Source organism: Solea solea, chromosome 19 (assembly GCF_958295425.1).
Source record: "Solea solea chromosome 19, fSolSol10.1, whole genome shotgun sequence".
Classification (NCBI taxonomy): Eukaryota; Metazoa; Chordata; class Actinopteri; order Pleuronectiformes; family Soleidae; genus Solea; species Solea solea.
The window spans coordinates 22098460-22111316 of record NC_081152.1 but is presented as its reverse complement, the minus strand read 5'-3'; positions in this window follow the sequence as shown (position 1 = coordinate 22111316).

The following is a 12857-nucleotide window of genomic DNA, read 5'->3' as shown; positions in this document are numbered from 1 at the left end:
ACCTCCACTAAGAGACAACCATCATCTTCAATTCATGCAGGTCTCTTAGTACTTGATGAGACCCCAATTGCTCATTTGACTGCCTTTCATTCACATATGGTACAGTTTAATTGCAAATGTATCACTCTCTTGAAACAACACAAACACAGTTGTTCTTTTAAAACTCAACATTTCGAAGCAGACCATATGATTGTATGCCTTTTGAATGTAGCCACCATAGAGAAATAGATCAAATATGGACTTGTTACAATCAGCAACACAACCCCAACAAATAGCACTTACTGCGTTTTAAATTCACGTCAGTGCTCGTGTAAGGGTCATGTTGGTGATAAATATTTGAGCTCCAGATTGGATTTTGGGATAGTTCATTCAGGCCTTGCCACTGCAGAACAAATCACAACCAAGACAACCCCAAAGAGAAGCACTTATGAAGTCCAGAATCATGAGTACCATGAGTGCCATTTTCTCTGCTGTTCATTCAGTTGATATTGTCAAACAAAACTGCCCCAACAAGTAGCACTTACTGAAAAAAACACCAAGTCAATGCTAAAGTTAGGGTAATTGTACAGACTTACAAGAAAGTCTCTCTTTCTTGTACTATCAATATGTTATCCAAGAGGATTGCCCTCTGAAATTACACAAATACGACCTCAAAAAATCACCAACACTACCCCAACAAATAGCACTGACTGCATTTTAAATTCAAGTCTGTGCTTGTGTAAGGGTGATGCTGGTGATACATATTTGAATTCCACATTGGATTTTAGGATAGTTCATTTAGACCGTTTGACTGCAGATCCCATCACAACCAAGACAACCCCAAAGAGAAGCACTTATGAAGTCCAGAATCATGAGTCGCTCCATCTGAAGTGATCCAAGTTGGAAGCTCACAGCCATTTTCTTTGCCATTCATTCAGTTGATATTGTCAAACAAAACTGCCCCCAACATTATACTGAAACAAGGCAGCACTGAAATGGGTGACAGCAAAAATAACTCTACCCATGACTTATCTTCGGGTCCAGGTGATCTTTTTGTAGCATCTTCTGTGGTGTGTCCAGCTACAGTGGATTTGCTTCCACAACCACGCCAATCTTATATTGGAGTGTAGCCACTCCCAACATGCTCCACCTTCTTTTTCATGAAGTTTCAATGGCCCTGATGAAGGTTGGTAAAAGAAAGGACCACACCTCCACACCAAGAGACAACCATCATCTTCAATTCATGCAGGTCTCTTAGTACTTGATGAGACCCCAATTGCTCATTTGACTGCCTTTCATTCACATATGGTACAGTTTAATTGCAAATGTATCACTCTCTTGAAACAACACAAACACAGTTGTTCTTTTAAAACTAAACATTTCGAAGCAGACCATATGATTGTATGCCTTTTGAATGTAGCCACCGTAGAGAAATAGATCAAATATGGACTTGTTAAAATCAGCAACACGACCCCAACAAATAGCACTTACTGCATTTTAAATTCACGTCAGTGCTCGTGTAAGGGTCATGTTGGTGATAAATATTTGAGCTCCAGATTGGATTTTGGGATAGTTCATTCAGGCCTTGCCACTGCAGAACAAATCACAACCAAGACAACCCCAAAGAGAAGCACTTATGAAGTCCAGAATCATGAGTGGCTCCATCTGAGGTGATCCGAGTTGGAAGCTCACAGCCATTTTCTCTGCTGTTCATTCAGTTGATATTGTCAAACAAAACTGCCCCAACAAGTAGCACTTACTGAAAAAAACACCAAGTCAATGCTAAAGTTAGGGTAATTGTACAGACTTACAAGAAAGTCTCTCTTTCTTGTTCTATCAATTCACATATGGTACAGTTTAATTGCAAATGTTTCACTCTCTTGAAACAACGCAAACACAGTTGTTCTTTTAAAACTAAACATTTCGAAGCAGACCATATGATTGTATGCCTTTTGAATGTAGCCACCGTAGAGAAATAGATCAAATATGGACATGTTAAAATCAGCAACACGACCCCAACAAGTAGCACTTACTGAAAAAAACACCAAGTCAATGCTAAAGTTAGGGTAATTGTACAGACTTACAAGAAAGTCTCTCTTTCTTGTTCTATCAATATGTTATCCAAGAAGATTGCCCTCTGAAATTACACAAATATGACCTCAAAAAATCACCAACACTACCCCAACAAATAGCACTTACTGCATTTTAAATTCAAGTCTGTGCTTGTGTAAGGGTGATGCTGGTGATACATATTTGAATTCCACATTGGATTTTAGGATAGTTCATTTAGACCGTTTGACTGCAGTTCCCATCACAACCAAGACAACCACAAAGAGAAGCACTTATGAAGTCCAGAATCATGAGTGGCTCCATCTGAAGTGATCCGAGTTGGAAGCTCACAGCCATTTTCTTTGCCATTCATTCAGTTGATATTGTCAAACAAAACTGCCCCCAACATTATACTGAAACAAGGCAGCACTGAAATGGGTGACATCAAAAATAACTCTACCCATGACTTATCTTTGGGTCCAGGTGATCTTTTTGTAGCATCTTCTGTGGTGTGTCCAGCTACAGTGGATTTGCTTCCACAACCACGCCAATCTTATATTGGAGTGTAGCCACTCCCAACATGCTCCACCTTCTTTTTCATGAAGTTTCAATGGCCCTGATGAAGGTTGGTAAAAGAAAGGACCACACCTCCACTAAGAGACAACCATCATCTTCAATTCATGCAGGTCTCTTAGTACTTGATGAGACCCCAATTGCTCATTTGACTGCCTTTCATTCACATATGGTACAGTTTAATTGCAAATGTATCACTCTCTTGAAACAACGCAAACACAGTTGTTCTTTTAAAACTAAACATTTCGAAGCAGACCATATGATTGTATGCCTTTTGAATGTAGCCACCGTAGAGAAATAGATCAAATATGGACATGTTAAAATCAGCAACACGACCCCAACAAGTAGCACTTACTGAAAAAAACACCAAGTCAATGCTAAAGTTAGGGTAATTGTACAGACTTACAAGAAAGTCTCTCTTTCTTGTTCTATCAATATGTTATCCAAGAAGATTGCCCTCTGAAATTACACAAATATGACCTCAAAAAATCACCAACACTACCCCAACAAATAGCACTTACTGCATTTTAAATTCAAGTCTGTGCTTGTGTAAGGGTGATGCTGGTGATACATATTTGAATTCCACATTGGATTTTAGGATAGTTCATTTAGACCGTTTGACTGCAGTTCCCATCACAACCAAGACAACCACAAAGAGAAGCACTTATGAAGTCCAGAATCATGAGTGGCTCCATCTGAAGTGATCCGAGTTGGAAGCTCACAGCCATTTTCTTTGCCATTCATTCAGTTGATATTGTCAAACAAAACTGCCCCCAACATTATACTGAAACAAGGCAGCACTGAAATGGGTGACATCAAAAATAACTCTACCCATGACTTATCTTTGGGTCCAGGTGATCTTTTTGTAGCATCTTCTGTGGTGTGTCCAGCTACAGTGGATTTGCTTCCACAACCACGCCAATCTTATATTGGAGTGTAGCCCCTCCCAACATGCTCCACCTTCTTTTTCATGAAGTTTCAATGGCCCTGATGAAGGTTGGTAAAAGAAAGGACCACACCTCCACTAAGAGACAACCATCATCTTCAATTCATGCAGGTCTCTTAGTACTTGATGAGACCCCAATTGCTCATTTGACTGCCTTTCATTCACATATGGTACAGTTTAATTGCAAATGTATCACTCTCTTGAAACAACACAAACACAGTTGTTCTTTTAAAACTAAACATTTCGAAGCAGACCATATGATTGTATGCCTTTTGAATGTAGCCACCATAGAGAAATAGATCAAATATGGACTTGTTAAAATCAGTAACACGACCCCAACAAATAGCACTTACTGCATTTTAAATTCACGTCAGTGCTCGTGTAAGGGTCATGTTGGTGATAAATATTTGAGCTCCAGATTGGATTTTGGGATAGTTCATTCAGGCCTTGCCACTGCAGAACAAATCACAACCAAGACAACCCCAAAGAGAAGCACTTATGAAGTCCAGAATCATGAGTGGCTCCATCTGAGGTGATCCGAGTTGGAAGCTCACAGCCATTTTCTCTGCTGTTCATTCAGTTGATATTGTCAAACAAAACTGCCCCAACAAGTAGCACTTACTGAGAAAAACACCAAGTCAATGCTAAAGTTAGGGTAATTGTACAGACTCACAAGAAAGTCTCTCTTTCTTGTTCTATCAATATGTTATCCAAGAAGATTGCCCTCTGAAATTACAGAAATATGACCTCAAAAAATCAACAACACTACCCCAACAAATAGCACTTACTCCATTTTAAATTCAAGTCTGTGCTTGTGTAAGGGTGATGCTGGTGATACATATTTGAATTCCACATTGGATTTTAGGATAGTTCATTTAGACCTTTTGACTGCAGATCCCATCACAACCAAGACAACCCCAAAGAGAAGCACTTATGAAGTCCAGAATCATGAGTGGCTCCATCTGAGGTGATCCGAGTTGGAAGCTCACAGCCATTTTCTCTGCTGTTCATTCAGTTGATATTGTCAAACAAAACTGCCCCAACAAGTAGCACTTACTGAAAAAAACACCAAGTCAATGCTAAAGTTAGGGTAATTGTACAGACTTACAAGAAAGTCTCTCTTTCTTGTTCTATCAATATGTTATCCAAGAAGATTGCCCTCTGAAATTACACAAATATGACCTCAAAAAATCACCAACACTACCCCAACAAATAGCACTTACTGCATTTTAAATTCAAGTCTGTGCTTGTGTAAGGGTGATGCTGGTGATACATATTTGAATTCCACATTGGATTTTAGGATAGTTCATTTAGACCGTTTGACTGCAGTTCCCATCACAACCAAGACAACCACAAAGAGAAGCACTTATGAAGTCCAGAATCATGAGTGGCTCCATCTGAAGTGATCCGAGTTGGAAGCTCACAGCCATTTTCTTTGCCATTCATTCAGTTGATATTGTCAAACAAAACTGCCCCCAACATTATACTGAAACAAGGCAGCACTGAAATGGGTGACATCAAAAATAACTCTACCCATGTCTTATCTTTGGGTCCAGGTGATCTTTTTGTAGCATCTTCTGTGGTGTGTCCAGCTACAGTGGATTTGCTTCCACAACCACGCCAATCTTATATTGGAGTGTAGCCACTCCCAACATGCTCCACCTTCTTTTTCATGAAGTTTCAATGGCCCTGATGAAGGTTGGTAAAAGAAAGGACCACATCTCCACTAAGAGACAACCATCATCTTCAATTCATGCAGGTCTCTTAGTACTTGATGAGACCCCAATTGCTCATTTGACTGCCTTTCATTCACATATGGTACAGTTTAATTGCAAATGTATCACTCTCTTGAAACAACGCAAACACAGTTGTTCTTTTAAAACTAAACATTTCGAAGCAGACCATATGATTGTATGCCTTTTGAATGTAGCCACCGTAGAGAAATAGATCAAATATGGACATGTTAAAATCAGCAACACGACCCCAACAAGTAGCACTTACTGAAAAAAACACCAAGTCAATGCTAAAGTTAGGGTAATTGTACAGACTTACAAGAAAGTCTCTCTTTCTTGTTCTATCAATATGTTATCCAAGAAGATTGCCCTCTGAAATTACACAAATATGACCTCAAAAAATCACCAACACTACCCCAACAAATAGCACTTACTGCATTTTAAATTCAAGTCTGTGCTTGTGTAAGGGTGATGCTGGTGATACATATTTGAATTCCACATTGGATTTTAGGATAGTTCATTTAGACCGTTTGACTGCAGTTCCCATCACAACCAAGACAACCACAAAGAGAAGCACTTATGAAGTCCAGAATCATGAGTGGCTCCATCTGAAGTGATCCGAGTTGGAAGCTCACAGCCATTTTCTTTGCCATTCATTCAGTTGATATTGTCAAACAAAACTGCCCCCAACATTATACTGAAACAAGGCAGCACTGAAATGGGTGACATCAAAAATAACTCTACCCATGACTTATCTTTGGGTCCAGGTGATCTTTTTGTAGCATCTTCTGTGGTGTGTCCAGCTACAGTGGATTTGCTTCCACAACCACGCCAATCTTATATTGGAGTGTAGCCCCTCCCAACATGCTCCACCTTCTTTTTCATGAAGTTTCAATGGCCCTGATGAAGGTTGGTAAAAGAAAGGACCACACCTCCACTAAGAGACAACCATCATCTTCAATTCATGCAGGTCTCTTAGTACTTAATGAGACCCCAATTGCTCATTTGACTGCCTTTCATTCACATATGGTACAGTTTAATTGCAAATGTATCACTCTCTTGAAACAACACAAACACAGTTGTTCTTTTAAAACTAAACATTTCGAAGCAGACCTTATGATTGTATGCCTTTTGAATGTAGCCACCATAGAGAAATAGATCAAATATGGACTTGTTAAAATCAGTAACACGACCCCAACAAATAGCACTTACTGCATTTTAAATTCACGTCAGTGCTCGTGTAAGGGTCATGTTGGTGATAAATATTTGAGCTCCAGATTGGATTTTGGGATAGTTCATTCAGGCCTTGCCACTGCAGAACAAATCACAACCAAGACAACCCCAAAGAGAAGCACTTATGAAGTCCAGAATCATGAGTGGCTCCATCTGAGGTGATCCGAGTTGGAAGCTCACAGCCATTTTCTCTGCTGTTCATTCAGTTGATATTGTCAAACAAAACTGCCCCAACAAGTAGCACTTACTGAGAAAAACACCAAGTCAATGCTAAAGTTAGGGTAATTGTACAGACTCACAAGAAAGTCTCTCTTTCTTGTTCTATCAATATGTTATCCAAGAAGATTGCCCTCTGAAATTACAGAAATATGACCTCAAAAAATCAACAACACTACCCCAACAAATAGCACTTACTCCATTTTAAATTCAAGTCTGTGCTTGTGTAAGGGTGATGCTGGTGATACATATTTGAATTCCACATTGGATTTTAGGATAGTTCATTTAGACCTTTTGACTGCAGATCCCATCACAACCAAGACAACCCCAAAGAGAAGCACTTATGAAGTCCAGAATCATGAGTGGCTCCATCTGAGGTGATCCGAGTTGGAAGCTCACAGCCATTTTCTCTGCTGTTCATTCAGTTGATATTGTCAAACAAAACTGCCCCAACAAGTAGCACTTACTGAAAAAAACACCAAGTCAATGCTAAAGTTAGGGTAATTGTACAGACTTACAAGAAAGTCTCTCTTTCTTGTTCTATCAATATGTTATCCAAGAAGATTGCCCTCTGAAATTACACAAATATGACCTCAAAAAATCACCAACACTACCCCAACAAATAGCACTTACTGCATTTTAAATTCAAGTCTGTGCTTGTGTAAGGGTGATGCTGGTGATACATATTTGAATTCCACATTGGATTTTAGGATAGTTCATTTAGACCGTTTGACTGCAGATCCCATCACAACCAAGACAACCCCAAAGAGAAGCACTTATGAAGTCCAGAATCATGAGTGGCTCCATCTGAAGTGATCCGAGTTGGAAGCTCACAGCCATTTTCTTTGCCATTCATTCAGTTGATATTGTCAAACAAAACTGCCCCCAACATTATACTGAAACAAGGCAGCACTGAAATGGGTGACATCAAAAATAACTCTACCCATGACTTATCTTTGGGTCCAGGTGATCTTTTTGTAGCATCTTCTGTGGTGTGTCCAGCTACAGTGGATTTGCTTCCACAACCACGCCAATCTTATATTGGAGTGTAGCCCCTCCCAACATGCTCCACCTTCTTTTTCATGAAGTTTCAATGGCCCTGATGAAGGTTGGTAAAAGAAAGGACCACACCTCCACTAAGAGACAACCATCATCTTCAATTCATGCAGGTCTCTTAGTACTTGATGAGACCCCAATTGCTCATTTGACTGCCTTTCATTCACATATGGTACAGTTTAATTGCAAATGTATCACTCTCTTGAAACAACGCAAACACAGTTGTTCTTTTAAAACTAAACATTTCGAAGCAGACCATATGATTGTATGCCTTTTGAATGTAGCCACCGTAGAGAAATAGATCAAATATGGACTTGTTAAAATCAGCAACACGACCCCAACAAATAGCACTTACTGCATTTTAAATTCACGTGAGTGCTCGTGTAAGGGTCATGTTGGTGATAAATATTTGAGCTCCAGATTGGATTTTGGGATATTTCATTTAGACCGTTTGACTGCAGATCCCATCACAACCAAGACAACCCCAAAGAGAAGCACTTATGAAGTCCAGAATCATGAGTGGCTCCATCTGAGGTGATCCGAGTTGGAAGCTCACAGCCATTTTCTCTGCTGTTCATTCAGTTGATATTGTCAAACAAAACTGCCCCAACAAGTAGCACTTACTGAGAAAAACACCAAGTCAATGCTAAAGTTAGGGTAATTGTACAGACTCACAAGAAAGTCTCTCTTTCTTGTTCTATCAATATGTTATCCAAGAAGATTGCCCTCTGAAATTACACAAATATGACCTCAAAAAATCACCAACACTACCCCAACAAATAGCACTTACTCCATTTTAAATTCAAGTCTGTGCTTGTGTAAGGGTGATGCTGGTGATACATATTTGAATTCCACATTGGATTTTAGGATAGTTCATTTAGACCGTTTGACTGCAGATCCCATCACAACCAAGAAAACCCCAAAGAGAAGCACTTATGAAGTCCAGAATCATGAGTGGCTCCATCTGAAGTGATCCGAGTTGGAAGCTCACAGCCATTTTCTTTGCCATTCATTCAGTTGATATTGTCAAACAAAACTGCCCCCAACATTATACTGAAACAAGGCAGCACTGAAATGGGTGACATCAAAAATAACTCTACCCATGACTTATCTTTGGGTCCAGGTGATCTTTTTGTAGCATCTTCTGTGGTGTGTCCAGCTACAGTGGATTTGCTTCCACAACCACGCCAATCTTATATTGGAGTGTAGCCCCTCCCAACATGCTCCACCTTCTTTTTCATGAAGTTTCAATGGCCCTGATGAAGGTTGGTATAAGAAAGGACCACACCTCCACTAAGAGACAACCATCATCTTCAATTCATGCAGGTCTCTTAGTACTTGATGAGACCCCAATTGCTCATTTGACTGCCTTTCATTCACATATGGTACAGTTTAATTGCAAACTCTCTTGAAACAACACAAACACAGTTGTTCTTTTAAAACTAAACATTTCGAAGCAGACCTTATGATTGTATGCCTTTTGAATGTAGCCACCATAGAGAAATAGATCAAATATGGACTTGTTAAAATCAGTAACACGACCCCAACAAATAGCACTTACTGCATTTTAAATTCACGTCAGTGCTCGTGTAAGGGTCATGTTGGTGATAAATATTTGAGCTCCAGATTGGATTTTGGGATAGTTCATTCAGGCCTTGCCACTGCAGAACAAATCACAACCAAGACAACCCCAAAGAGAAGCACTTATGAAGTCCAGAATCATGAGTGGCTCCATCTGAGGTGATCCGAGTTGGAAGCTCACAGCCATTTTCTCTGCTGTTCATTCAGTTGATATTGTCAAACAAAACTGCCCCAACAAGTAGCACTTACTGAGAAAAACACCAAGTCAATGCTAAAGTTAGGGTAATTGTACAGACTCACAAGAAAGTCTCTCTTTCTTGTTCTATCAATATGTTATCCAAGAAGATTGCCCTCTGAAATTACAGAAATATGACCTCAAAAAATCAACAACACTACCCCAACAAATAGCACTTACTCCATTTTAAATTCAAGTCTGTGCTTGTGTAAGGGTGATGCTGGTGATACATATTTGAATTCCACATTGGATTTTAGGATAGTTCATTTAGACCTTTTGACTGCAGATCCCATCACAACCAAGACAACCCCAAAGAGAAGCACTTATGAAGTCCAGAATCATGAGTGGCTCCATCTGAGGTGATCCGAGTTGGAAGCTCACAGCCATTTTCTCTGCTGTTCATTCAGTTGATATTGTCAAACAAAACTGCCCCAACAAGTAGCACTTACTGAGAAAAACACCAAGTCAATGCTAAAGTTAGGGTAATTGTACAGACTCACAAGAAAGTCTCTCTTTCTTGTTCTATCAATATGTTATCCAAGAAGATTGCCCTCTGAAATTACACAAATATGACCTCAAAAAATCACCAACACTACCCCAACAAATAGCACTTACTCCATTTTAAATTCAAGTCTGTGCTTGTGTAAGGGTGATGCTGGTGATACATATTTGAATTCCACATTGGATTTTAGGATAGTTCATTTGATCTTTTGACTGCAGATCCCATCACAACCAAGACAACCCCAAAGAGAAGCACTTATGAAGTCCAGAATCATGAGTGGCTCCATCTGAGGTGATCCGAGTTGGAAGCTCACAGCCATTTTCTCTGCTGTTCATTCAGTTGATATTGTCAAACAAAACTGCCCCAACAAGTAGCACTTACTGAAAAAAACACCAAGTCAATGCTAAAGTTAGGGTAATTGTACAGACTTACAAGAAAGTCTCTCTTTCTTGTTCTATCAATATGTTATCCAAGAAGATTGCCCTCTGAAATTACACAAATATGACCTCAAAAAATCACCAACACTACCCCAACAAATAGCACTTACTGCATTTTAAATTCAAGTCTGTGCTTGTGTAAGGGTGATGCTGGTGATACATATTTGAATTCCTCATTGGATTTTAGGATAGTTCATTTAGACCGTTTGACTGCAGATCCCATCACAACCAAGACAACCCCAAAGAGAAGCACTTATGAAGTCCAAAATCATGAGTGGCTCCATCTGAAGTGATCCGAGTTGGAAGCTCACAGCCATTTTCTTTGCCATTCATTCAGTTGATATTGTCAAACAAAACTGCCCCCAACATTATACTGAAACAAGGCAGCACTGAAATGGGTGACATCAAAAATAACTCTACCCATGACTTATCTTTGGGTCCAGGTGATCTTTTTGTAGCATCTTCTGTGGTGTGTCCAGCTACAGTGGATTTGCTTCCACAACCACGCCAATCTTATATTGGAGTGTAGCCCCTCCCAACATGCTCCACCTTCTTTTTCATGAAGTTTCAATGGCCCTGATGAAGGTTGGTAAAAGAAAGGACCACACCTCCACTAAGAGACAACCATCATCTTCAATTCATGCAGGTCTCTTAGTACTTGATGAGACCCCAATTGCTCATTTGACTGCCTTTCATTCACATATGGTACAGTTTAATTGCAAATGTATCACTCTCTTGAAACAACACAAACACAGTTGTTCTTTTAAAACTAAACATTTCGAAGCAGACCATATGATTGTATGCCTTTTGAATGTAGCCACCGTAGAGAAATAGATCAAATATGGACTTGTTAAAATCAGCAACACGACCCCAACAAATAGCACTTACTGCATTTTAAATTCACGTCAGTGCTCGTGTAAGGGTCATGTTGGTGATAAATATTTGAGCTCCAGATTGGATTTTGGGATAGCTCGTTCAGGCCTTGCCACTGCAGAACAAATCACAACTAAGACAACCCCAAAGAGAAGCACTTATGAAGTCCAGAATCATGAGTGGCTCCATCTGAGGTGATCCGAGTTGGAAGCTCACAGCCATTTTCTCTGCTGTTCATTCAGTTGATATTGTCAAACAAAACTGCCCCAACAAGTAGCACTTACTGAAAAAAACACCAAGTCAATGCTAAAGTTAGGGTAATTGTACAGACTTACAAGAAAGTCTCTCTTTCTTGTTCTATCAATATGTTATCCAAGAAGATTGCCCTCTGAAATTACACAAATATGACCTCAAAAAATCACCAACACTACCCCAACAAATAGCACTTACTGCATTTTAAATTCAAGTCTGTGCTTGTGTAAGGGTGATGCTGGTGATACATATTTGAATTCCACATTGGATTTTAGGATAGTTCATTTAGACCGTTTGACTGCAGATCCCATCACAACCAAGACAACCCCAAAGAGAAGCACTTATGAAGTCCAGAATCATGAGTGGCTCCATCTGAAGTGATCCGAGTTGGAAGCTCACAGCCATTTTCTTTGCCATTCATTCAGTTGATATTGTCAAACAAAACTGCCCCCAACATTATACTGTAACAAGGCAGCACTGAAATGGGTGACATCAAAAATAACTCTACCCATGACTTATCTTCGGGTCCAGGTGATCTTTTTGTAGCATCTTCTGTGGTGTGTCCAGCTACAGTGGATTTGCTTCCACAACCACGCCAATCTTATATTGGAGTGTAGCCCCTCCCAACATGCTCCACCTTCTTTTTCATGAAGTTTCAATGGCCCTGATGAAGGTTGGTAAAAGAAAGGACCACACCTCCACTAAGAGACAACCATCATCTTCAATTCATGCAGGTCTCTTAGTACTTGATGAGACCCCAATTGCTCATTTGACTGCCTTTCATTCACATATGGTACAGTTTTGTTGCAAATGTATCATTCTCTTGAAACAACACAAACACAGTTGTTCTTTTAAAACTAAACATTTCGAAGCAGACCATATGATTGTATGCCTTTTGAATGTAGCCACCGTAGAGAAATAGATCAAATATGGACTTGTTAAAATCAGCAACACGACCCCAACAAATAGCACTTACTGCATTTTAAATTCACGTCAGTGCTCGTGTAAGGGTCATGTTGGTGATAAATATTTGAGCTCCAGATTGGATTTTGGGATAGCTCATTCAGGCCTTGCCACTGCAGAACAAATCACAACTAAGACAACCCCAAAGAGAAGCACTTATGAAGTCCATAATCATGAGTGGCTCCATCTGAGGTGATCCGAGTTGGAAGCTCACAGCCATTTTCTCTGC